The following is a 26698-nucleotide window of genomic DNA, read 5'->3' as shown; positions in this document are numbered from 1 at the left end:
AAAAACAGCAGAAAACAGCAACTGGCTTTTCGGCATCTCGTTAATAGGTTAGTGCCGGAAAATGCATAAATACGACATATAATGTGTATAAAACATGTAGATATCACCAATAATGTGGCATGGAACATAAGAAATTATCGATACGTCGGAGACGTATCAGGTCCAGACGAAAGTATCCGATTTTTTCATTAAGGCATAGAGCGGCAAAGCCTTTTCTCCTAGCCTGCTTATGAACCGGCTTAGTGATGCCAAGCTTCCGGTAAACTTTTGCACATCTTTTAGTTCCCGTGGGACAGTCATTCTTTCTATTGCCCAGATTTTTACCGGATTAACTTCAATGCCCCGGCTTGACACAAGAAAGCCAAGCAGCTTACCGGCAGGGACACCAAAGGTGCATTTTGCCGGATTGAGTTTCATCCGGAACCGTCTTAGGTTGTCAAATGTTTGCCGGATGTCATCGATTAAGGTGTCTTTTACCTTAGTTTTTATCACAATGTCGTCCACATGGACTTGCACATTCTTTCCGATTTGATCAAACAAGCATTTTTGCATACAGCGCTGGTACGTTGCACCAGCGTTGCGCAAACCAAAAGGCATAGTAACATAGCAATAAGCCCCGTGCGGGGTAATGAACGCAGTTTTTATTTGATCTTCCTTTTTCAGGGGGATTTGGTGGAAACCGGAATACGCATCCAGAAAAGACAACAACTCACACCCAGTAGTAGAATCAATCACTTGATCAATCCGGGGCAGAGGGAAAGGATCTCTTGGGCAAGCCTTGTTGAGGTTGGTGTAGTCGATGCACATGCGCCACACCTTTGGAGCTTTTGCCTGCATGTTCTCATCTTTCTTCTTTTCGACCATCACCGGATTGGCCAGCCACTCAGTATGCGTGACCTCCACGATGAAACCGGCAACCAACAGTTTTGTCACCTCTTCTCCAATAATCTTCCTCCTATCTTCAGCGAACCGGCGCAGGGGTTGTCGCACCGGCTTGGCGTCCTTCCGAACGTTTAGAGAGTGCTCAGCCAGCTCCCTCAAAACACCCACCAAGTCATCAGTAGACCAGGCAAAGATATTCCGATTCTCACGGAGGAAGATGACGAGCGCGCTTTCCTATGCTTGATTGAGGCCGGCACCGATACGAACGGTGCGCTCTGGGTAAGCCGGATCCAGCACAATGTCCTTTGTTTCATTTGTCGGCTTGAACGCCGGTGAGCCCAAGTTTCCACTCATTGCCGCCAAACTCAACTGTGAGGATTGAGCCAGCGCAACTGCGGTTTGCATCCTCCTTTTTTCCTCTGCGATCACCAGCGATTCCGCTAGGTTTGATCCGACAGATGCTGTTTCCAGTGAGACTTTGTAGTTTCCCACCACAGTTAAGGGTCCACGAGTTGCCGGCATCATCATCTTGAGGTAAGCCGTATGAGTCGTGGCCATGAAAGCTGCCAATGCCGGTCTCCCCAGCAACGCATGGTAGGGACTGTCTAGGTCCACCACCTCAAACAGAATGTTTTCCACCCGGCAATTGTCACATCCTCCGAAAGACACATCCACCCGGACTTTTCCTACCGGTGCACAGGACAGTCCCGGAACGATTCCATGGAATGTTGTGTGAGTTGGCTGCAGCATGTTTTCGGTTATGCCCAGTGTACGCATTGTATGCTTGTACATGATGTTTATGCTGCTTCCATTGTCTATCAGCACTTTGCTGAATTTTACTCGAGTTTCCGGCCCTCTCATGATTGGGTCCACAACTAGAGCGTATCCACCCGGATTCGGCATGACTTTGGGGTGATCCTTGAACGACCAGGTGATTTCCTGATCTGACCACAGCATGTACTTGGGAACTGCCGGCATCACGGCATTTACTTCCATGGAGCGGCGATGCACACTTTGCCTGTCGGTTGGCTCAGTGACAAAGACAACACAACACAAATGTGGGTCCTCGTAAACATTCCGGCCTAAAGGTGCCGGCGGAGGTGGTTGATCATGATTTTCCTCCACCCGGTTAACTTGCTGGTACTGTTGTACCGGTATGGTATTGGCTCCGGTAAGAGGTGGTGGTGGTGGTAATGGATGTTGGTGTAGCATGTCGTGCGAGGGCGGCAGGATTGTGGAACAGCCATCTGCTTGCGCATCTTTTGCCGCTCCTCTCAGCATCAAGTGCTTGATCCACGAACAATCTTTTGTCAAATGGTTTGCCGGCTTCGATGGGTGCGGAGTATGAAGCTTGCACGGCATGTCCATCGCCGCTTCCATGGTGTATCTCATATGCTCTTGCCAATCTTTTTTCTGTCCCCATCCTTCTTTTTGTACCCATTTCTTCTTAGGACCCGCCCATGGCTGCGATCCGGTTTTTTGCCTTTGGTTTCCGCTGGGGCCAGAATTTTCCTGCACTGCGGCTACTTGCTGCGGACCATACCTTCGATCCGGGAAATCTTCCCTTCTTTTGTTATGTCGGTTATCCCGGTGTTGATCTTGCCGGGGTTGGTTTGACTGCGCCGGTTCAGCTTGCACAGCCGGTTGCAGTGGGTCTCCCAATGCATAGTTTTCCGCCACTCGCATCATTTCAGCCAATGTGCTTGGCATGTTTCTCTGCAGCCTTTGCCACAGTGGTGATCCTCTCCGGCATCCTTGACTGAACCAAGCAATTGCTTGTGCTTCAATCACTCCTTCGCATGTGTTTCTCATTGAGTTCCACCGGGTGAGATAGTCTCGGTCTGTTTCACTTGCACGCTGCTGGCATAAAGCAAGCTGCTGGGGCCGGTTTGGCCTCTTGTAAGTGCTGCTGAAGTTGCTCACAAAGGCTTCTTCAAAGTACAACCATCCATTTATGCTTCCTGCCGACAAGTTGTTAAGCGAAATACGCGCAGGTCCTACCAGGTAGGACGGTATGATTCTTACCGCCCAACGCCGGTTTACTCCGCCACCAGCCACATAGACAGCTGTGACATAATCTGACAGCCAATCTTCCGGCTTGGTCGTACCATCATACGTTTTTGTGTCTCGGGGCAACTGGAAATTGCGTACCGGTGGCTCTTCTCCCATGATTCGTGGGCCAAAGCACCTTGGTCCTGGGGGACCCTCAGATTCTATCATTTCGGAAAGATGCATTCTGTCTAGCCTGTGCCTCGCATCCCAGCTTGGCAAGCATCTTTCCCCCACGCGTTCCCCCAAGGGGTTCCGGTAGGCTCTGATTCGTTCCACCTCGGAATCTCCTTCTTCTTATCTTTCCGGTTCCGTGGCCCTTGCCTGCCGGTACCTCGGTGGTCGTATTTCTTCTTCAGCGTACACTGCCCTTGCAGCTCGATAATTTTGCCCGGTCTCGTGTCTACCGGCATGATTGTTTCCGGCATAGCCATAGCCATTTCCGGCATAGCCACGACCTGCTCCATAGCTTTTTTCTCCGGCATTATGTGGCCCAGCTTTTTGTTTTCCGGCAAGAACCGGATCATACACGGTCATCTGCCGCGCATTCATTTCTTTTTCTCTTCTTTTATCCGGATGAGGGGACGAAGCCTGCCCCTGGGACTTGCTTCCGGCAACTTTTGTCGACCGGATCGATTTTGACTCTAGCGCAGCTTTGTTCATTCTAGCAAGCTCATCATTTTGTGCCTGTATGGTATCTAGCATCTCTCTAACTCTATCTTGCTGCTTTGCCAGAGCCTCACCGGATAACAAATCACACATCTCCATAGCGGCTTTAGCAGCTTTTATAGTTTTATCCGGACTACTGTACTTCGGTTTCTCTACGATGCTCGCAGATGCAGAGGTACTTTTGCCGGCATGAATTTCCTTACGCAAATCCTGATCTAGATTGCGAGCCTTAAGCCGGTTTTCCGGCATCCTAGCAGCATGAGCACTAACTGAAGCAAAGCCATGGGCAGCGTTATACTCACGTAGGGTCAGGTTCAGCTCGCGCTGCGCCTGGAGGATGTTTGCGCTGCCGGAAAGCAGCGTCTTGCGTGTCGCCTCCAGCTGCGCTTGGGCCGCAGCTGAATCGATGTTCTGCGCGATGGGCGTCGCCAGCACGTTCATCGCCGCTTGGAGTGGCGTTTCCGGTGGTGCTGAAGATGCTCCCGCGGCGCCTGCGTCGCGCTCCAGCGGAGGCTTGGCCGGGCGGGTTGATGCCGCACGGCCAGCGCCTTCCTCCACAGCGTCCTTGCCGGCGCCGGCCACGCCAGCCATCATGATCTCCACGCTATCGGCGGCGCGGCCAGCACACAGCCACCTTGGCGGATCCGGTGCCACCAGCACCGGTGAGAGGCACTGGCGCACAGGGACGGTGCCGAAGTAGATGCGGTGGCTGCCGAACTCGATGATGCGGCCGTTCTTGGGGAACTTACCGCCGTTGGCGAAGCAGCCTGCGTTGTCGTTGATGAAGTCCATGGCGTAGATGTTCTGCACGAGCGCGGACACCGTTCGCTCGCCGTCGACGTCGAGGAGGCCCGCCCGAATATGAACTCCAGCAAGCGCCTCTCTCTGCCCCACGGTGGGCGCCAACTGTCGTCGTGGTGAACGGACAGATGCCATAGGATGGCTTAAGTTGGGGCCGAGTTGGACGCTAGAGGATTCGGGGGAGGGTTTTGGATCAGGTAGGATGAACTTCCGGGTGCTTTCCTCAAGAACTTGGCCAAGGCCAGAGGTAGAAGAAGAGAGACACAATGATGAACTCCGTTCTAGATCTTCTCTATTCCATGAGCAATGTTACAGGAGGTTTTCATACACACATGCTCGTATTATCTCGTCGTCGCCCGTGAGGAGGGCTGCCCCCTCTCCTTATATAGGGGAGAGGGTGGCTTACAAGGGAAGAAACCCTAATGGCATCTTTGAACAGACAAACTACTTTACAAAGCTACTTTATAAAGCTACTTTAATCATAGGTGACGCCGGTATCTTCTTTAATCAAGGAAGCTGATGTCCTCCGGTTGCTTTGGGCGTCACCATTGTCTTTTACGTCATGGCTTCGTTTAAAGCTACTTTGCTTAGCTCATCTTTGTCTTCTAGCTCCTGGGAGAATCTTTGACCAGCTTGCTGATACCGGTAGTCCGGTATCTTCTTAGCTCATTCCTGCATGCCTCTCTTTGGTCATACCGGTATTGGCTTCCTTAGCCGAGAGCCTAAACTCACAGTCCGGAATGAACATCAAACCGGTATCTCGATGGCTCAAGCCATCCGGTTTAGCATGCCTTTGGCATACCGGGGGTCATCCCCCCAACATCGGGGGCTAGCCGAGGCGGCCTCACCATAAGGCGGCGCGCCCCCCTCCTTGGCCGCGCCGGCCTATGGTGTGGGGGCCGTGGGCCTCCCCCTGGCCTGCCCTTCTGGCTCCGTGAATCTTCTGGGAAAATAGGCCCTTCGCAATTATTTCCGGGGATTTTCCTGAAAGTTGAGTTTCTGCACAAAAATAAGACACCAGGGCAATTCTGCTAAAAACAGCGTTAGTCCGTGTTAGTTGTATCCAAAATACACAAATTAGAGGCAAAACAATAGCAAAAGTGTTCGGGAAAGTAGATACGTTTTGGACGTATCACTTGTTATCCCCAAACTGATGGTCAAACTGAAGTGGTGAATAGAACCTTGTCACAACTGTTGAGATCCATGATAAAGAAGACCTGAAGGAGTGGGAAGAGTGTTTGCCACATGTGGAGTTTGCTTATAACAGGGCGGTACATTCTACCACAGAGATGTGTCCCTTTGAGGTGGTGTATGGTTTCAAACCCATTACTCCACTTGATTTGTTGCCTTTGCCCATACATGAGAGAGTTAATATGGAGGCGTCCAAGAGGGCATATTTTGTACGGAAGATACATGTGAAGACTAAAGAGTTGATCGAGAAGAAAGGCAAGAGCAATGCTACAAGGATGAACAAGAAGCATAAGTAGATGTTGTTCAAGCCTGGTGATATGGTCTGGGTACATTTTCGCAAGGATAGGTTCCCGAAGTTGCGGAAGTCTAAGTTGAAGCCTCGTGGTGCTGGTCCTTACAAAGTGCTTGCCAAGATCAATGATAATGCATACTCAATAGATCTTCCAGTTGATGAGTTTGGTGTCAGTAATTCTTCCAATGTTGCTGATTTGACACCATATGACGGAGGAGACCTTGGAGCGTCGAGGTCGACGCCTTTTGAAGGGGGGGAGATGATGAGGACATCCCTACCTCACTACTACCTCCGTCATTACAAGTTGAAGATGATCCTGCTGTGAAGCTCAATCCAATGAAGTTAGGATTGGACCAATGACACGAGCTCGTGCGAAGCTACTTAAACAACAGGTGAACTTGTTCCTAAATGATACTTTGATCGATGAGATCTTTATACTGCCTAAGTTCTATTATTTATGTATGATCAGGTATGAAGAGGGAGCAAGCATCGCATGAGGAGGAGAGGAGCAGCTGGACCAGAAGATGAACATGAAGCTGGACATGGAGCTGGACGTGAAGACATCCCATGGACACGCGAGGGAGGAGCGGGAGGCATGCGCGAGAGGGGGAGATGTTCCAGCCGGCGCCAGGACCGGTCAACCGGCCGCACCGCCGGGCCGCCCGGTCCCAGGGCCGGTCGAACCGACCCCCACGCCGGATCCATCCGGTTTCAACCGGATTCTACGCTTGTGCCATCCGGGCACTATCCAGTAAGCCCGGAAGGTCCACCCTGTCGTCGCCCGGCGCCAGACCCGGTCTAGACCGGACCGGCCGGTCCCCGGCCCGGTCAACCGGATCCCAGACCGGCCGAGTCCGAGTCTGTCTCGACTAGATCTATTCTGGGTCGGTTATTTTCGTACTTTTTCGACCTGAGGTCGTCCTGGACTCCTATATAAGTCCATAGGACGCCCCCAAAGTTGCTTCAGACCACGTTTAAGAAAAACCCTAGTTCTTAGTTGTTTGCTCTGCAAAACTATTGAATTCCCTACACCATATTGCTTGATATTGTGTAGATCATAAAGTCTTGTGTGATCTATTGTTCCATAGGGAATTAGTAGATTGCAACTTACCGCTTCGTGGTCGGCGGCTACGTGCGCAAGTGTGTGGAGTTGCGAATATCTTGCAGGGTTGAGAGCTGTTGCATTGGCGACAGGGACCAATCGAGAGATCTCGTTGCGTCATCCAAGTTATCATCCACTACATCGTCGTGTTCCTCCGCTGCTATCTCCCCGTGATCATCATCACCACCGTTGCTTACTGAGAAGATCGGGCTACCCCTTATCTAGAAAGGAATCAAGGTATTTACCAGAGCTAGAGTTTTACCACTTTTGTTTATGTGGTAAATATGGGGACAACAAAAAAGGTCATATTAAATTTGTGCAAAAGCAAATGGCTCAACAACTTGCTAGAATTATTGAAGAAGATGAAGAATATGATATTCGAGAAATAATGTTGGTAAGTGAGAACAACACATTTTATTATCCCTTGCATAATATTACATGGTAGCAGCTACATGATGCATGGTTGTGAAATACGCCATTTTCCTCACGTTTAAACCCTTTGCTAAGTCAAGAAATTGACTAAATTTCTCTCTAAGTGTGCCACTAATGACTAATTACTGCAAAGATGTGCAATACATTATCTCTTTGTACGGTGTGCAGGAAATCAAGTCTTAATGGCAAATGGACATGCAATTACTGAAGAAAATCTCGTCACAAGTGGAGCAAAATCAACGAGAGGGTCAAAGTCGGTTCCATGAGGTTTAGCGGACATCGGTATGGGCAAGCCCTGCCCATACCGTCCGCCCGTACTGCATGCCAGAGCATTCCCGAGGTCAAACCCTATAAATTTCGTGAAGGGAGCTAGTCGAAAAGTGGAGCCATTCGTCGCCAAACAGAGCCGATATCCACTAGATCTATCTACACCACACCAAAGGAGATCCATCACCATTGTTCATCCATTTCCTCTCCAATCTCCTCCATAGCCATAGCCATCACCATTGTGATAGAGATCTCATTGAGAATTGGCGACCATTGTAAGAATATTGTGATTTCAATCCAAGTATTTGCAAGAATGATTTCTATCTTTTATCTTGATATCAACATCAGTGACAGAAAAGGGAAAGTAACGTTACACAATTAGTGATTCGCTTGAGATCAACAGCACAATCATCTATCTTTATGCTTTATTTGGTATGTATGTATTTACTTAATAACTGTTGTCACTCGTGGTTGTGGGGACAATGGTTGGATCGGGAGACTGTTGTCACCTCTGGTTTTAGGGGCAATAGGTAGTATTTACGGATGTCTTGCTCACAAATCTCTTATCACTATTTTATTTACTACACATTTGTACTTCATTTATATATGTATGCATAGCTGCAGGAGAATCCTTGACCCTGGCCTATTTTAATCCATTGAACACAATACCAAACAAAGTAAACTCGAAAGGTCCAGTAAACGTATGATAAAATCAACTAGCAAGTCTTGGAGATGTTTCCTTTACACCACTTTAGCAGTGCTTCCCAAGGTTCGATTAAACCTAGGCCTTCTAGGAAAAAAGCTTACAATACTACAATTCATAATCCAGATCGAAGGTATCACTACACACACTATGTAGTTGCTGACACACACACACGCGCGCGCGCGCACACACACACACACACACACACACACACACAATTGCTTCCTTAATTTATTCCTCACCCTAACCAACAACCATATCTTCATGGTCCTCTTGACCTTGCATCACACAATTGAAGGAGTAACTTATTTTTCTATTTATGGAGGTATCAATGCATGCAGGTATTGCACTTCAAGAGCCTTCTCCAAGTGTTCTAGGGGAGGGTACTCCCCTGCACAAATTTGTTGATTCCTTGCCTCCCTAGGATGCAGTCCATCCACTCTTCTTGGCAGGTCAGCCATGGATGGCATACTAGGTCGGCATGCCCTTATAATGTGAGGTGGATAATTTGGAGAAGGCAGTGCCATGATAATACTTCTCACAAGACATTCACCTAGCTTCTCCAAACCACTCACAGCTTCCTGCTCCCTGAATGCTTTGTTCCTCTCCTCTGCCAACTCCCTCTCTCTTGCACTTCTTATATGGTACACTAGGCATGGGCGGGCCTACGTGTATTCATGGGTATGCGGGTGAATACCCAAAATTTGTCAAACTTTTCAAATAATATGATACAACTATCAATTTTCGTTTACATTGTACAAAATCTAATCCAAGTGATGACACAAAGTAGATGTTGGTTTGTTGGCAAGAGTAAGTGAGCATGCACAAGCACGTCTTGAGTTCAAGCCCTGGTTTTGTCCCTATTTTCGAATTTTCTTTGTATCTCTCTATTTTGAATACCCATTGTCAAAGTCCTGGGCCCGCCCGTGACACTAGGAGATTGGCACGAGCAGGTTCTTGTGTCCTAGAACTAGTGAACCTACGACTATACTCCATGGCTTCTGTTTGCAAACAACAATGCAATAACTGCTATTTATCTGGAAAAAACACGGCTACACAACAAATGAATTCACAAGTTAACAGATACTACAAAGAGACATTGGCAGCGGAATCACTCAATTTTTAGTTGCATTGTCACTATGTGTCAAAGAATGGTCACTCAATTGCTTGACATTACATTCTTTCTACGCTTTTTAGGTTGCCTTTGACATGTCATTCTATGCAGAATCTATTCCCTCAAAACCCTGACCCAGCACTGGACCCAAGCCATAGACATGATCACATGGTTTACAGGATGGGCCAAGAGGTAACTACATGCCTCTTATTTTATTACTGCTACTAATTAATGGGTATTGGTTACTATGCCATAAAGGACTAACTAAAATTACTTGTCCATGCAACAACTCATGTACCGATAGCTAGAGCTCATGAGCCACTGCAAGAAAGTGAATTTGTTGTTAATGCCAGGGAAATCATGCCATAGCCAACACATAGAATGACTACTGCAACTACTAGAAGTAGAGGAAGAGCAAGAGAAAATTCAGAGAGAGGAAGAGGTAGAGGAAGGAACAGAGCAACATCAAACACAGATGCAGATTCAGGCAGATGAAGAGGAAGGGGAAAATCAACTAGAAGAGCTGGCAAAAAAATATATGGAGATGCCAGCACAAGTGGAACTGCAACACAACATTATGATGCACTTGCTGGCAAAAAATAAAAGAACTAGAGATGCTAACCCTTTGCCCCGCTCAGACGCAGAGGATAGAAATAAGACAATTTGATTTCAAGCAAAACACTCCCTCATAGTAGAGCTTTACCGAACGAGCAGAACTTTCTCTCGCGGTGGAGCTTTACCGAGGAGAAAGAAATGCTCACGGAGGATAGCATGAAGAGAAACAATCCTCCACGAGAAGACTTGATTAGAATTTAGATGTCATGTCCCAGGAGGCTCCCTCCGTTTGTTTTCGGAAGTGCTTCCTCTTTGTGTGCCATGTATCTCTTTTGTGTTGCTACTATGCGGTAAATATTCCTATTAGTTTTACGTTTTTTTGTCTATCCATATTGTCTACACTAAAACCCTAGATGGTGCTCCATTTTGAAATTATTTGCCTAACAAACCCGTGTAAATGAGCTACCTAACCTTGTCTACTGATCGCTGCCCCTCCACCATAAATCTCACCTATGGTCTGTTGAGTGCTACCACTTCGAACATGCCATCGAACAATTTGCCTACTCTTTGCCATCACATTATGCCTAACTGTTGTACCCACCATGTTGTCAAACGATTTGCATGCACCGTGGCATAAATGTACTGTCATCATTCAAATATTTTAGTTTGATGATTTCTTCATCTACATTCACTTTATCAACATTTTGCTGAATTGCCATGTCCCGGGGGCGCAAAGAGGGGACTAGTTCCCTTAACAATCGTAGAAAATACTAGTGTGAAGAGACAATAGGCTATTTGAACCATGAAACACACTACAACGATACTGGTTAGATTTTGAAGGTGCAATGAAGAACAAGTGTTATTTAGTTAGCAACGAAAATATCCATATTTCACTGACTAGGAGCCATTGCAATTTACTTTCTTCTGAACGCACATGTGTATTCATGATTTTGGTTTTCATTATCTCTTCTAGCATTTTCCTATCTTCTTTTACCTGGTTACAGTTGCTAAATAGTTAACAAATTTGAGTAATTCGATGTGTGCAATCTGCAAATAATTAAGTTTTGTTGTCCTAAAAATATTTTCTAAAATGGTGTACTCATTGTATCAGCTAATAGTTTCCAAAATAGTTGTGGGCTCACAACGGAGCACTCACTTAACCTATCTCAAGCGTAAATTCAGAAGAAAAAAGGTAAAACCCATGATATAAATCAAGGTTATGTTTAAGATGAAATATAGGTTCTGTTTGGTTGGGTAAACAAAGATAGTTGACTTGGGGTTAATGTTTGGTTCGGTGCCTAAGATTGGCCCAATAATTAACACGTCAAAGTAACCTCAAACTTTGTTTAAAAAGTAGGTTTGAATTCTATGACTTTGATTTAAAAAACGGGGACTTCAATTCGATAAAATTGTTTGTAGGAAAATTACAAGCGGCGGGGATAGCTCAGTTGGGAGAGCGTCAGACTGAAGATCTGAAGGTCGCGTGTTCGATCCACGCTCACCGCAATTTGTTATTTTTGCTCCGTTCCGTTTTCGACATTGATTAGCCATTCGATCTTCCGCTCACCGCAATTTCCAAATTTGTTGTCGTTTTCTCTTTCCTTTTTCTCATGGAATTCGGAGGCAAGCGCGTTTACAGAGACGGAGAAGAACTGATCAGGTGACTACATTCCGAGTTCGACTTTGAGTCCAGCATGGAATCATCGCATCCTGCAGGTACTCAAGCATAAAATCGACGCCATCTCCTTCTGTTCTTGCACAAAAATTCCGCTCCATCTCCATCTCCTTCCCATCCAACACCATATCCCCCGGCTTGTTCGTTTTTGTGCCGCGTACGTGGAGAAAGCCATGGAGATCGGCAGCATGCTCAACCGGAAGCGCAAGCCACTCGACGCCGCGACGGAGGTCTTCAACGTCTGCCCGGAACGCGCGCGGGAGGTCGTTCGGGAGCGCTTCCAGTCGGAACTCGTCGCGGTCCGTCGCCTTTTAAAGAAGGCGGCCGCCCTGCCAGTGCCGGTGCCGGTGCCACGATCCGAGGAACCTCCGGCCAAGAGGAACAAGAAGGCATCTACAGCTCCCGTGGCCGCGCGTAAGATGATGGCCGAAGAGGAGGAAGACGTTGACGTCCTTCCCGGCGTCTCCCCCATGGCCATCGTACTCGCGCCGCCGCGGCTGCAGCCCGCTGAAGACGAGGATGAGCACTTCGACATCTGCGGCGAGGCGTCACCGAAGAAGATGCCGAAATATCTCGGCGATGACGCAACCATCAGCGGCAGCCCTACCTCGAGCAGCGGCAGCAGCAGCGGTGTCGATTCGGACTCAGACTCAGGCAGTGATTCTAGCACCGATTCAGAATCAGAGGAGAGCGTCGACACGACGGAAGAGGACGTGGAAGAGGAGGAAGAAGAAGTTGACATATGCGGTGGCGTCTCCCCCATGGTGATCCTACCGGCGCCGCTGCAGCTCGCCGAGGACGACGACATGGACATCTGCGGGGACGCGTCACCGGTGGTGATGCTCAAGAATCTCGACGACGACGCAACCATCAGCGGCAGCCCTAGCTCGAGCAGCAGCAGCGGCGACTCGGATTCAGACTCAGCAAGCGACGGCGGCAGCAGCAGCAGCAGCAGTTGCAGCAGCAGCGATTCAGACTCCGATTCCGATGAAAGCGTCGACGGCCCAGCTCCAGCAGAGCGTGCCGCCACGCCTCCGATAACCATGCTGGTCGCCCATGCCATGGAATCCCAGGAAAGGCAGCTGAAGGAGGCGAGATCGAGGGCAAGGGAGAAGGCCCGGCAGGAGGTGCTGAAGACGGAGAGGACGGCGATGCCCGACAGCGAGAGGGTACACCGGACGGTCTTCAAGAGTCTCGACATTAAAGAGTACAACATGGCGATGCCAGACAACGTGTTGCATCAGCTTGGGCTCTTCCTCAAGCCTGACGACGACGGCGATCGGGAGGAGCAGCTGCATCGTCAGAGCCTCGAAGAAGACTTGGAGGAAGGCGAGATTCGGTTCTGATCTTGGCTAGCAAGAATTCGATGCTGAAACTTGATTTGTTCTTGATGTCTCAAAGAAAGAGGGCTTGTAAACTCTGTAAAATGTATGCTGAACGTTATTGAATATACATGAAGTTATCTGATCGATCGATTAGTTCGAGCATCAGCTAAACTCGTGCTCTCTGTTGTGTTGTACATATTTGAATTGCGTGAAATGTTTATCTTACGGTTGATCCATTTCTGCAAAAGGGTTAACAACATACTGGCAGCAGCGAAAGCCATATAGAGAAAAAGCATTTTGAAAATCATATAAGATCATCGCCATGAGCACGGAAAACTGAAGATCATTCACTAAAAACGCGCATCGTCCAAAATAAAATGAAGGGCACGTAATCCTCTCGCCTGAGCACAACATTCCATTTCTGCAACAGAGTACCTTCACAGCAGGCTGGCTACTTTTGCGTACAAAGACCATAAATCTTGTTCTTGTCCACGAACTTCAGAAAAGTCTTCTTAGGAAAACTTTGGATGAAGCTGGCCCTAACATTCAAGAAACAGGAAACCGAGAGATTCTTCATGTACAAACTTGATTCTTCTCATAGCGCAAATCTGTGGTTGAATTCTGGTATGGGTTTTACATGCCAGAAGTTTAGGATTGTCTTTTGTCAGAAAATGCCATTTAACTGACACTCTGACCACTGAGAATCAGTAGTCTTGCCCTACCTACAACTAAACTACTATGAGTGAGTGATGATAAATGGTGTCTAGAACATTCAGAGATTGAAGGACCCTGGTGTGATGATCTACATGCTGGCGCAGGGCCATGTAAAATCAAGGCAGCGAAGCGAGGATGGGGAAAACAGCTCGGAACTATTCTCCTGTAAACAACCCAAGTGGTTGAGACTTCTCTCTCCCCCTTCCGACGAGTTCATCTGGATTATCCTCCCGGCGAGACGTACAAGGACGTCTTAGACATCTTTTATGGAACAAATGGAGTAAATTAAATCATACTTTCACCTCAGGTGACGATGCACATGTTCATTGCCGCCTGCTGCTACAAGATCGCCTTCAGTAGTTTAATGTACAGATAAAGTGCCAGCTAAGGCTGTGCTCGAATATAGGCGAAAATGTAGTCAAGATACCGCATGGGCAAAAATATAAGCAAGAAGCAGACGACGAGTGTATCCAATGCTAATATTGATTTCACTAGCAGAAAATAGTTCTCTCACGTCCATAGAACCTGCAGAATAAAGTGAATCAACGACTAAAGCAACCGGATAATATGTTAACTTGTTAAGTATTACTCATCACGTTGCATATATGCACATATGAGTCATCAGAAGAAGAATATATAAGTTAAGGCGCTCGTCTTATTGCCCATATTCATCTCTGACCATGTTTGTTAATTTCACACCAGCATCAACTTGCTAGCAACCTTCCGGACAACTAAAATATTTGGGAATGTGAAATGTTCAAACCTTCTTTTATCCATCCTTTTTTCCATTAACTGATGACAGAACAAATGATAGATTCCAATTGCTTATGTGGCGGTTTTTCATCCATTCCCTCAGTTTTCATGCACGCAGATACATTAGCTATTTTTATACCCATGTTCTACTTTATTTTTGTATTTGTGAGTACCATGGGTAAAATAAACATCATATATTTCGAAGTTTGGGGGTAAGTGCTGATAATTATATACCATTTTTACAAGTAAGAACAAGTTTTTTTTGTTTCACTCACAACCAATTTCAGTTTTCAAAAAAATTATCGATAAATAGAATATATAATACCAAGATAATATCAATTACACTCAACCTTTGCAACAACATAATGACTAAAGAAAGTCTAGACATCAAGTATGCACACAACCAAAAATATAGAAGAAGCCATTCCTCCATAGAGTGACTTTCTTTGGAAAGGAAATCTTTGGGTAAACGGAGCCGGGACGTAGTTGGTGTTGTGAAATGTATATGTGGATTGCATAGCCCTTTCCATCAGTTCGAACTTTTGGTTCAAGTGGCTAGTGCATGAAGCTTAACATGGTATCAGAGCTCCAGGTCTCGAGTTCAAATCCTGGCTTTCACATGGTTTTCGCAATTAAGCCTAAAAATTGATGTTGCCCCCCTCTTTAGCCACCGCTGATGCCCTGTTTATGCTCTTCTTCTTTCACGTGTTGACTTTCTCTTCTCCCGTCACACGCGAGTGGGGGTGTTGTGAAATGTATATGTGGATTGCATAGCCCTTTCCATCAGTTCCGACTTTTGGTTCAAGTGGCTAGTGCATGAAGCTTAACAGTTGGAACGTAACGCCGCAAATATCCAGGACGACGCCGCCGGTCTCTATCGCCAGGAGCTTGCCATGGAAGAAATGGAGCCAAAGAGGGAATACGGGGTTGCAACCCAGGTAGTCCTCACATAATCCAATAAAGCAGCTTAATTAGGTAATGGAGTTTGGCCCGACATCGTGTGGCTGGTGGTGGAAGAAGGCAGGGAACTACTAGAACCACTCCAGCGAGGGGAACCCTAGACCTCGATCCAGCAAGGAGGTGAATATCATAAACTCAACGGGACGCGCATCTAGTTGTATCTCGCTGCTTGACGCCCTCCAGGATCCTGTCGGCAAAAATTCTATCATTCTTGTATCACTGAAATTCCGCCACGATGACCGTTGACCTGCACCACTGACCACTAGGTGTCGTTTCGCTCGAGGAATCTAAACTTGGGCAAGGGATCTGGCGACAAGGAGGAATAGTTGAGATGATGAAGTAAGATGGAGAAGTCTCCAACTTTCTCCACACTCATGGCTTTAAAGGAAGGCAGCAACGATAATTATCGTGGGGATGTGGCGAAGATTTGGGGGGCGAGAGTGGTGCCGCATGGGAACAAGGAAAGGAACCGTATAGACCGGATTGATCAAGCAAAAGTCGAGGCAGAGTTGAATGATGTCGCTCCCTTCGAAGTAAAGTATATGTTTAGTCCCATCGATTCTGGAAGGAAAGCAAAATGTCACACCTCGGGATAGGACATGCCATACGATAGAAGATGTTGTTGGTGTAGGGTTTGCAGCAGAAAATAAAATAATTCCTACAAACGAGAACGATATATTCAAGATCTGTACTATACAGATGTAAGATAACAGAGAGATTCGGTGCTCATACCCTTGAAGACCGAAATGCATTACGTTCAAATGAACCTTGTTGATGTAGTTGTACGACGACACCAACCTCAAGGTTGTGCAGACATACAAGCGATGGAGTGCTACAACCGGCAGCATATCCGCAGTTACACGCGTCTGGTGTAGACGACATCCCCTGGGCACTAGACCAGTGAAGCAGAGGAAGAAGAAAGATCCGGACCAAGGATCCAACAACATGAAGGTGTGCGTATGGTGGAGATCTCAAATCCTGTATGTATGTTCTAATATTTTGGAACCATATGTGAGGGAGAGAGAGGAAGAGAGGCGAAAGTCAAGGGGATGGAATGAGGGGAGGAGCTGCCTCCTCCTTATATAGGCATGGGGAGGGGGGAGGTGCCACTTCCACCAGGTGTGCCCTCCACCTTGGGCCGGCTGCCCCACCTATAGTTTGGTGGGTGCGGCACCACATGGGTTGTTGGCCCCCTTTTTCGGGTTTAGGGGCTGCCAATTGGTGGCCCTTAGGGGTTAGCCGGCCTATTTTAATTCCATTATATTTATTTAAATTAATTAATATTCCCTCCGTTCCAAAAAAAGCTTCTCAACTTTTTTGAGATACGGATGTATCTATAACTAAAATGTGTCTATATACATTCGAATCTAGACAAAGTCGAGAAGCTTTTTTAGGAACGGAGGGAGTACTAAAACATATATTATTTAAGTGTCCGAACAATGAACCGACTCCGGAACTTTTTCGATACATCCTCATAATAATTATGGAGTTCTCTCATATTTCTCCGATGACCCTGAATCAATCTCTAAGCGTCGAATACCCTTAAGCGTGCCACCCAACGGTTCGGGAATGCGCATACATGATCGAGACACATCTTCGATTAATGACCAACTAGTGGAATGCCCGTGCTTCGCTACGGCTCTCTACTTTATATCTAGTGTCACACATGTTACATGTGTAAACAATGCACACAAATATTTAAGTACAAATAAAAATGTCACTTACTATCAAAATTACAGATATTTAAGTACATTGGTTTGCTTCATATAATTCAATGTAATGTGTATAAAATGCAAGGATCGACACATTATCCTTCATTTATTAAGAGACACTCTTCCTTGACGCCCCTAGGGTATTCTTGCGCAACAACATGAATGACGTCCTCAACTTCATTTGCATAGTACTTGAGAAAGTGTATCACAAACTTCTTCTTCAACTCATAGGCATCCTGCACGAGCATTCTATCGCGTTAACTTGAAGTTTTTTAAATAAAAATGTAAAGCATGTGAACATAGAATACTCACGGTGTAAACTGGATGAACAAATAATCAACCATCTCATGAGAGCATAAAACTAAAGACCAAGTAACGAGACAAGTTTCTGCAAAGGATGGAATATCATTATCTTGGTCATTTGGACGATACTAAAACAAATTTCTCATAATATAACCAGAAAAATCACCTACCTGGCTTGTCGGTATTGGAATACTATGAAGGTATTAACGTGGCCATAATAAATATTAGAAAAGAAGCTAGGTTGTGTTATTTCAAGAGCGTCATTTAGATAGAGTGAGCACCTCTATAATTTTAATTGGTACGTCATTGCTGGTAGAAGTTTAGAAAATAGGTCTAAAGAAGCTCATGTTTGTTGATGGTAAACAAGATGAAGTCGCCAAATCATTGCCTGTGGCAAATAAATCTGCAAGTGGTGACCATTAAAACACATAAGTCATGTTGAGTATGGACAAATTACCTAACTCACCATGTTTCACGACGAGATATTATTGTCTATGCCATGCCAGCTATGAAAAATAGCTGCCAACTCATCAATATTTGGCTTTACACGCCAACATGGATCTTGTATAACACCGCCCGTCTGAGATAAAAATAAGGTTTGGAACCATGACAACGATAATAAATGTGCGATTAGAACAACTTAAACAAAATTTTAAGTCCATGTTGTGCACATGAGGCTCTATCAAATATTTTCCATGCCGTGCCTGCCTAAAAGGTGTACGCAAGATTAAGTCCATATTGTTTATTTGCACAATATCTAAATCAAAGCTGCAGATAATGTATACACAACTAAGAACCTTTTAGTACACCTTCAGAATTGGCTCCTTTTAGGTCCATATTGTTTAATTTCACTTTGTTTTGCCAACCGACATAAACAATCTTTTTTTGTACGGAGCATCCACATAATGTCGAGAAAAGAACAATTATCTTTCTCTTACATGCATTCACATACCTTGTGTTTATTTCAACGCATAAAATTCTATACAAAAAAACACTGTGATTTTTGGACATAAACATTATCAGGATTAGTTAATTAATTCAGTTGTAAAAGTCCTAACATGTACTGATTGCAAAAAGTACACAAAAATAATTGTTCCTTTCTAATAGGAAGAGTAAGCACAAGATTAATAATAATAATGGTTAGCAATCAGTGCATGCAAGCAATGTAGTGAGAACTCAGCAATCTAGATTAACTGATTTGAAATAAACAGTGCCACAACCAGGTGACTAACGGATCTCGAGTCTTGGCAAAATATGCACAGGAAAGCCATCAGATTACTGAAGGTAGATCTTCTAGCATTAAATTTCTTAGATACGTGTAGTTGTGCATGAGACTACTCATCAACACAAGGAGCAAACAACATTTGCAGGCACTGGACTACTCTAGCATGAATAGTGAGGAGACCATGTTGAACACATAATGTAAAACATTTAGTACAATGTGTAGGTGCTTTACTTGGACCTTTTATGTCCCCTTATATGAACTTTAGGGCTATATCTAAGATTTGACAGACAATTTCAGGTTCAGCACCACGACTCCACAAGCACCCAAAACAGTTTTACCGTCTCTAGTAGAAGCATCAAAGCATTATTTAGAAAATCTACTTTCATCACACTCTGCATCCCAAAAGATAAGGCTGGGAAATAATTCTACCTAGCCGTAAACCCGGTTAACCTGTAACATAGATAGAAGGAGAAAGCAACTGAATTTCGTCACCAGCAAATTAAAAATAAGCAGTGTCCATCAATATCATTGTCGGATATTTGCTTTCTCACTGCAACAATATCTACCACCACAAATAGGTATTGTTAACATAGTAAAAAAATTCATAGATACTCGGCAACTCAAATACTTCTTTGTTTTTGGAGATTTAACCAGAGTGACGATGAGAACAAGAGGATACAACCTCGATGACCATGAATTCGTATTTTTATAATATTTCAAGCATCTACATAACGTACAATTACCAAGAAAGCAGTACAAACTTTCATAAAATACATCATCACATCTTTCTGACACAAGCAAATCAAATGGAAATCTATGAAATTTCAAATACTGTCTTGCACATCAACATGAATAATGTCTTGCACATCATGTTCACCTACTAATTAGCTGAACCTATCAAGAGTAGTACATGGTAACTCAAAACCAGCAGGGTACCAAATCCGAGAGGTTTTATGTTTACAAATCATCCCCGAAATTCAGTTCAAAAAGTTGGCAATACAAACATCATAACAAAAATATAACCCAGGCTATACTTGAATTAGCAATTAACAATCTCTTCTTGGTCAAGAGCTCATAAAGTGTCCAATTATTTACAAACATGATTAGGACATTAATTTTCGTATCAAGCAAACATCTTAATGCAAGTTGTACAAGGTACTGTACTATTAGGTAACACAATAACATTATAAGCAGAGGCCAATTAAGTACTTTGACTTGGACCTCCTCAATAGCGAGTAGCAAGTAGCAACTACATGGAGTTTCCATTTCGTCGTGCTCCAGTGTCTCTCTGGTGCCTACAACATTGTGACGTTGATAGGTTGCTGCTAGAGTAGCATGTCATCTCTGTGAATGAAGAGATTAATTTTAAAACGAAAGCATCATGGTGTTGCGCTTAACCGATGAGAGGAATTCTACCTTATGGTGCACATTTTATTGAGCCTCTCATACGGAGAGATAAAGATAGAGCAAAAACATCACTCCACGTATGAAGTGATGTGCATTAGTAAACTACAAACAAGAGAGAGAAATCTTCTTCGTGATTAGTTGGATTCTTCGTGATTAGTTGGATCTCTAATCTTGGATAAAAATATCAAGAATTCAGTCTCCCACCTCATGACCCTTAGCTAGAGGGGCCCGTAGAAGCCGCCCGGGCGCACCACTCTTCTCCTTCTCATCCAGTGGTGGACCCAGAAATTTTTGTTTGCCGGGGCGAACGAATTTAGGGGAAAAAGATAACGCACACAATGCATGTCTGGTAGATATAAATCATAGGGTAAATCGCACACAAAATATTCAACTATAATGATCAGCGAAATACAACTATCAGGAATATGAAAAAGCACAAAAACACTTAAAACCTACTAATTTTAGTCGCGTGAGACGCCCGGATCATACATAACATCATCTAGATTAAATGCAGCAGCTGGTTGAATGTCCTAAAATATTAAAATTGATAGCAAAATTGAGTCCTCTAATATTCTCGGTACTATACAGATAAATCATGAGCTCAGGCAGGTGTGTTCAGCGTTACAGCCCGCGGTTGATCGAGAGAGAGAAAGAGTGCGCGCGGTAGACATAGGAAGAAACGATGTAAGGTAGAAGATATTTTTTTCGGGTAAGAAATTTCTACGGAAGGCAAGTAAGGAAATGACCGTGATTTGTTTCCTAATTACTTCGTACCGGAATTATTTTGTGTGATTGTTTCCTTATTAATTTGTAGTTTCTTTCCATGATTATAGTCGGACGGTTAGATGTAAAGCAACCAACCAAAGATAAGTTCACACAAGATCGGTGGCGGAGGATGAAAAAAATATGGTAGGGCAAACTCTAAACTATAACAATTTTTTGATGCGAAAACAACAAAAGTTTACTACATTTGTATAAACTCATTACTCTCCCTCTAAACCATTTTCTCTGGTTTCTTGATGGCTACACTGTTGGTTCGATAAAATCTCCGTATAAACAATAGGGTGTGTCTATGTCTAAGTTGACTGAGATTTTCTTAAGTCTCAGTCAACTCAGAAAAGTGCAACTGCAGTTTAAAAAAAGTGCAACTCGGTTCAGTTGCACATTTCTAGCAGAAAAGTGCAATTGCACTTTTTTAACAGAAAAGTGCAACTCAAACACTTTTTTGTAATTGACTTAGACTTAAGAAAATCTCAGTTGACTGAGACATAGCAAAACCGTAAACAATATCATGCCCTCCACCACCAACAACAGTATCTTTATTAAAAAAATTGGTTGCCTTCTCTATATCTTCCATAGTTATGATTATTCTTTCCGCAACCCCAACATTTTGAGATACCGATTATTGTAACAGTTGACCATGGTTTTGCTGAAAAAACTTCCGTTTTAACATTCCAGCTCTATGGTGATTTAATTTTTTGGAAAGTGGAAACCAAGAATGAAAAGAGAACCGAAAGTATGAGAGTAACATCGCACATGCACTCTGAGATATCTACGTGTATACGTTCTAATTCATCACTTCTTCTCTAAGACTAAGTTAAACAAGAAGATAATCAACTCCACGAAACAGCGACATACGCACATGTATATTAGTGGAAATCTTGGCCTTGTTGATATACCCAGCCAAGCCGTGGACAAAGAACTGTCCCCACCCGCCCTTGCTGATCTGCCGCCGCTGCTTCTGATCTGCCTGTGTGCCGCTGCGCTCTACCAGAAGTGGTCTTGCTTGCCGAACAGCGCGGTCACCATCCCAAGTCCACGATTCCATTCTCGCTCAGTCACAGCCTGCCAGCCTCGCTGGGTCATAGGTCTCTACTTCGCTGTGTGGAACGAACGGCAAAGAAGGAACGAACAGCCTGATATCACGGATGAGATACGTAGAAATCCAGAAAACGGCCACCGCCGATTTTTTCTCCCACGCGAGAGAGCTGCGCGGCAGGTGCGGTAGACCGGTAGTGTGGACCCATGGGCTGGCGCCGATTTTTTCTCGAGGCAAGCCAGAGCTATGAACAGGATTGTGATGGCATTTATATGTAATTATTACAAGTGTGACACCAGGCACTCAACGTGACACGGGCTGGAGTTGTTTTGTTAGTTGCGTTTTCTTTGTTCCGTGCGCAGGTTTTTTTTTTCAAGATTGCGTTGAGATAAATCATCTTGGTAGGATAAAGATGTGGGGGGTATTATTGTCCATCCTGAAAATATGACACCAGGCATTCACCAGTTTGCTCTTAATAGTAGAGATAACAGGATCTGGAAACCCATGATGATCCCTACGCTTTGCACGAAACAACTTTATCGCTTGGACCTATACGTCGAATCATGATCCCTTTGTCTCACGATACTTGGTTTGTCCGAGATCTGATTTTTAGTATCTTGAGACCTAGTTCGATCTCGTTACCGACAAGCAAATTACTCATTCTGTGATATTACATTCTCGTGACTTAGTCACATGCTTGCAAGCTTCGTGATATAATCTCACCGAATGGACCAGAGTACTTATCCGTCACACGGATGGACAAATCCCGATCTTGATGCATACGCCTCAACCTGTTCCTTCGGGATACCTGAGAGACACCTTTATGTTCACGCTGTTACGATATGATGGTTGATGCAGTCAAAGCTCCTTCCGGTAATAGTGATTAGATATGATCTCACGGTCAAAGGATTGGGTTACTATGCTCTCTTAGATATCGTAGTGTTGAGCTTTGTGGGTGAGTCATATTGCAATACTTATGTTGGGTGTGTCTCCATCACATTATTCATCCAATGACATGACACCATCATCAATTGACATAAATGCTCATGATCAGTTAAGTTTGATCATCAGTTGACTAGTGACTTGATTTGTTTACATACCACATGTGTACTAATATTTTTGCTTAATACAATTATAGCATGACAGAAAACTTATTATGAACATTAGAGATATGATAATATTTTTTTATTTTCCTCTAGGGCACATCTGCACTAGAAGACAAATAAACTAATTTACATTTGGCAAGAATCTAACACATATGGCCTTGATAAAGTTTTTTCTCTCATGGAAGAAGTTTTATTCCACGGTTCTACTCCGAACCTATGTACTTTACAATATATTTGTGTCTTTATGCACTACTCATTTCCAATGAGTCGGCATTTATATATGTTTGGTCTTCTCGTGGAACCTTAATTCCTTGATCTGAAATATGTTACCAATATTATCACATACAATATAGATTCGTAGTTCTGACACTCTCAGAACTATACCAAGTTCGAAAAGAAAATTCTTGACTCAAACACCCTCTTTAGTCATTGTCATAATAATGATATAACCACCCTTAATTTGTAGAATCCATCACAATGTTAAGCTTTAGAACTAATCTAAAACAAGTATAGAATTCTTCTAGCCCACTATCCTACCTCTTAATAATCACTTAGCCTAACTGAGATTGCAATTTATTTGTACATGTGACCAAACTAGTATCGATGTATCATATTACAATGATTTATTTCTCACTGCCATATACAAAACTTGTTGGAGATATGCCCAAGAGGCAATAATAAAAGTGTTTATTGTTATATCTTAGTGTTCATGATAATGTTTACATTTCATGCTATAATTGTATTAAGTGGAAACATTGATGCATGTATGTTATGTAAACAACCAGGGTCCCTAGTAAGGCTCTCATTTAACTAGCTTGTTGATTAATAGATGATCATAGTTTCCTCATCATGAACATTGGATGTTATTAATAATAGGATCATGTCATTAGGAGAAGGGTGTGATGGACACACACCCATAGTAAGCATAGCATAAGATCAAGTCATTAAGTTCGTTCTGCTACAAAATTTCAATACATAGTAACCAATTCCTTCGACCATGATATTTTGTAAATCACTTACACCGGATGGATGCTTTGATTACATCAAACGCTACTTCGTAAATGGGTGGTTATAAAGATGGGATTAAGTGTTCTGAAAGTATGAGTTGAAGTGCATGGATCAAGAGTGGGATTTGTCCATTCTGATGATGGATAGATATACTCTGGGCCCTCTCGGTGGAATGTCATCCAATTAGCTTGCAAGCATGTGACTAGGTCACAAGGGGTGACATATCACAGTACGAGAATGAGTACTTATCGATAACGAGGTTGAACTAGGTATAGAGATACCGATGATCAAACCTCGGATAAGTAAAGTATCACACGACAAAGGGAATCGATATCGTATGTTAATGGTTCATTCGATCACTAAGTTATCGTTGAATATGTGGGAGCCATTATGGATCTGCAGGTACCGCTATTGGTTATTGATCGGAGAGGAGCCTCGATCATGTCTCCATAGTTCACGAACCGTAGAGTGACACACTTAAGGTTCGATGTTGTATAGTAGATATGGAATATGAGATGGAGACCGAATGTTGTTCGGAGTCTCGGATGGGATCCAAGACATCACGAGGAGGTCCGGAATAGTCCGGTGAATAAGATTCATATAAGGGAAGTTATTTTTAGGGTTACCGGAAAAGTTCAGGATTTTTCGGTATTGTACCGAAGGTTCTAGAAGGTTCCGGAGGGTACCATAGTGGGGCCCACTGATGGCGTGTAACTCACACGTTCGTTGGGAACCCCAAGAGGAAGGTATGATGCGCACAGCAGCAAGTTTTCCCTCAGAAAGAAACCAAGGTTTATCGAACCAGGAGGAGCCAAGAAGCACGTTGAAGGTTGATGGCGGCGGGATGTAGTGCGGCGCAACACCAGGGATTCCGGCGCCAACGTGGAACCTGCACAACACAACCAAAGTACTTTGCCCCAACGAAACAGTGAGGTTGTCAATCTCACCGGCTTGCTGTAACAAAGGATTAACCGTATTGTGTGGAAGATGATTGTTTGCAGAAAACAGTAGAACAAGTATTGCAGTAGATTGTATTTCAGTAAAGAGAATTGGACCGGGGTCCACAGTTCACTAGAGGTGTCTCTCCCATAAGACAAACAGCATGTTGGGTGAACAAATTACAGTTGGGCAATTGACAAATAAAGAGAGCATGACAATGCACATACATATCATGATGAGTATAGTGAGATTTAATTGGGCATTACGACAAAGTACATAGACCGCCATCCAACTGCATCTATGCCTAAAAAGTCCACCTTCAGGTTATCATCCGAACCCCCTCCAGTATTAAGTTGCAAAGCAACAGACAATTGCATTAAGTATGGTGCGTAATGTAATCAACAACTACATCCTTAGACATAGCATCAATGTTTTATCCCTAGTGGCAACAGCACAACACAACCTTAGAACTTTCTCACACATCGTCCTGTGTCAATGCAGGCATGAACCCACTATCGAGCATAAGTACTCCCTCTTGGAGTTACAAGCATCTACTTGGCCAGAGCATCTACTAGTAACGGAAAGCATGCAAGATCATAAACAACACATAAGTATAACTTTGATAATCAACATAACAAGTATTCTCTATTCATCGGATCCCAACAAACGCAACATATAGAATTACAGATAGATGATCTTGATCATGTTAGGTGATACGTCCCCGACGTATCCATAATTTCTGATGTTCCATGTTTGTTTTATGACAATACTTACATGTTTTGCTTACACTTTATGATGATTTCATGCGTTTTCCGGAACTAACCTATTAACAAGATGCCACAGTGCCAGTTCCTGTTTTCTGCTGTTTTTGGTTCCAGAAAGGCTGTTCGGGCAATATTCTCGGAATTGGACGAAATCAACGCCAAACCTCCTATTTTTCCAGGAAGGCTCCAGAACACCGAAGAAGAGTCGGAGAGGGGCCAGGGGGCCACCACACCACATGGCGGCGCGGGCCAGGCCTTGGCCGCGCCGGCCTAGGGTGTGGCGCCCCCAGGTGCCCCCCTGCGCCGCCTCTTCGCCTATAAAAGCCCTTTCGACCTAAAAACGCAGTACCAATTGACGAAACTCCAGAAAGACTCCAGGGGCGCCGCCGCCATCGCGAAACTCCAATTCGGGGGACAGAACTCTGTTCCGGCACCCTGCCGGAACGGGGAAGTGCCCCCGGAAGCCATCTCCATCAACGCCACCGCCTCCATCATGCTCCGTGAGTAGTTCCCCCATGGACTACGGGTTCTAGCAGTAGCTATGTCGGTATACTCTCCCCCATGTACTTCAATACAATGGTCTCATGAGCTGCCTTACATGATTGAGATTCATCTGATGTAATCGGTGTTGTGTTTGTCGGGATCCGATGGATGATACATTATGATTAGTCTATCTATAAAGTTTGTGAAGTTATTGTTGCTACAACCTTGTTATTCTTAATGCTTGTTACTAGGGCCCGAGTGGCATGATCTTAGATTTGAGCTCTATATTGTTGCTTAGATTGTATCTACAAGTTGTATGCACATGTCACTGTCCGGAACCAATGGCCCCGAAGTGACAGAAATCGGGACAACCGGAGGGGATGGTAGTGATGTGAGGATCACATGTTTTCACGGTGTGTTAATGCTTTGCTCCGGTACTCTATTAAAA

General features: G+C 44.4%; 1 non-coding gene across 1 annotated transcript; it reads left to right on the top strand.

Annotated features, from left to right (window-relative positions):
* The first annotated feature begins 11490 nt into the window (after positions 1 to 11490).
* Positions 11491 to 11563, top strand: TRNAF-GAA (transfer RNA phenylalanine (anticodon GAA)). The gene has a single exon. It is a non-coding gene; the product is annotated as a tRNA-Phe (tRNA).
* The last annotated feature ends 15135 nt before the right edge of the window (positions 11564 to 26698 follow it).

Source organism: Lolium perenne, chromosome 5 (assembly GCF_019359855.2).
Source record: "Lolium perenne isolate Kyuss_39 chromosome 5, Kyuss_2.0, whole genome shotgun sequence".
Lineage (NCBI taxonomy): Eukaryota > Viridiplantae > Streptophyta > Magnoliopsida > Poales > Poaceae > Lolium > Lolium perenne.
Note: the sequence above shows the minus strand (reverse complement) of the source record. Positions and strands in the feature narration are given on the sequence as shown.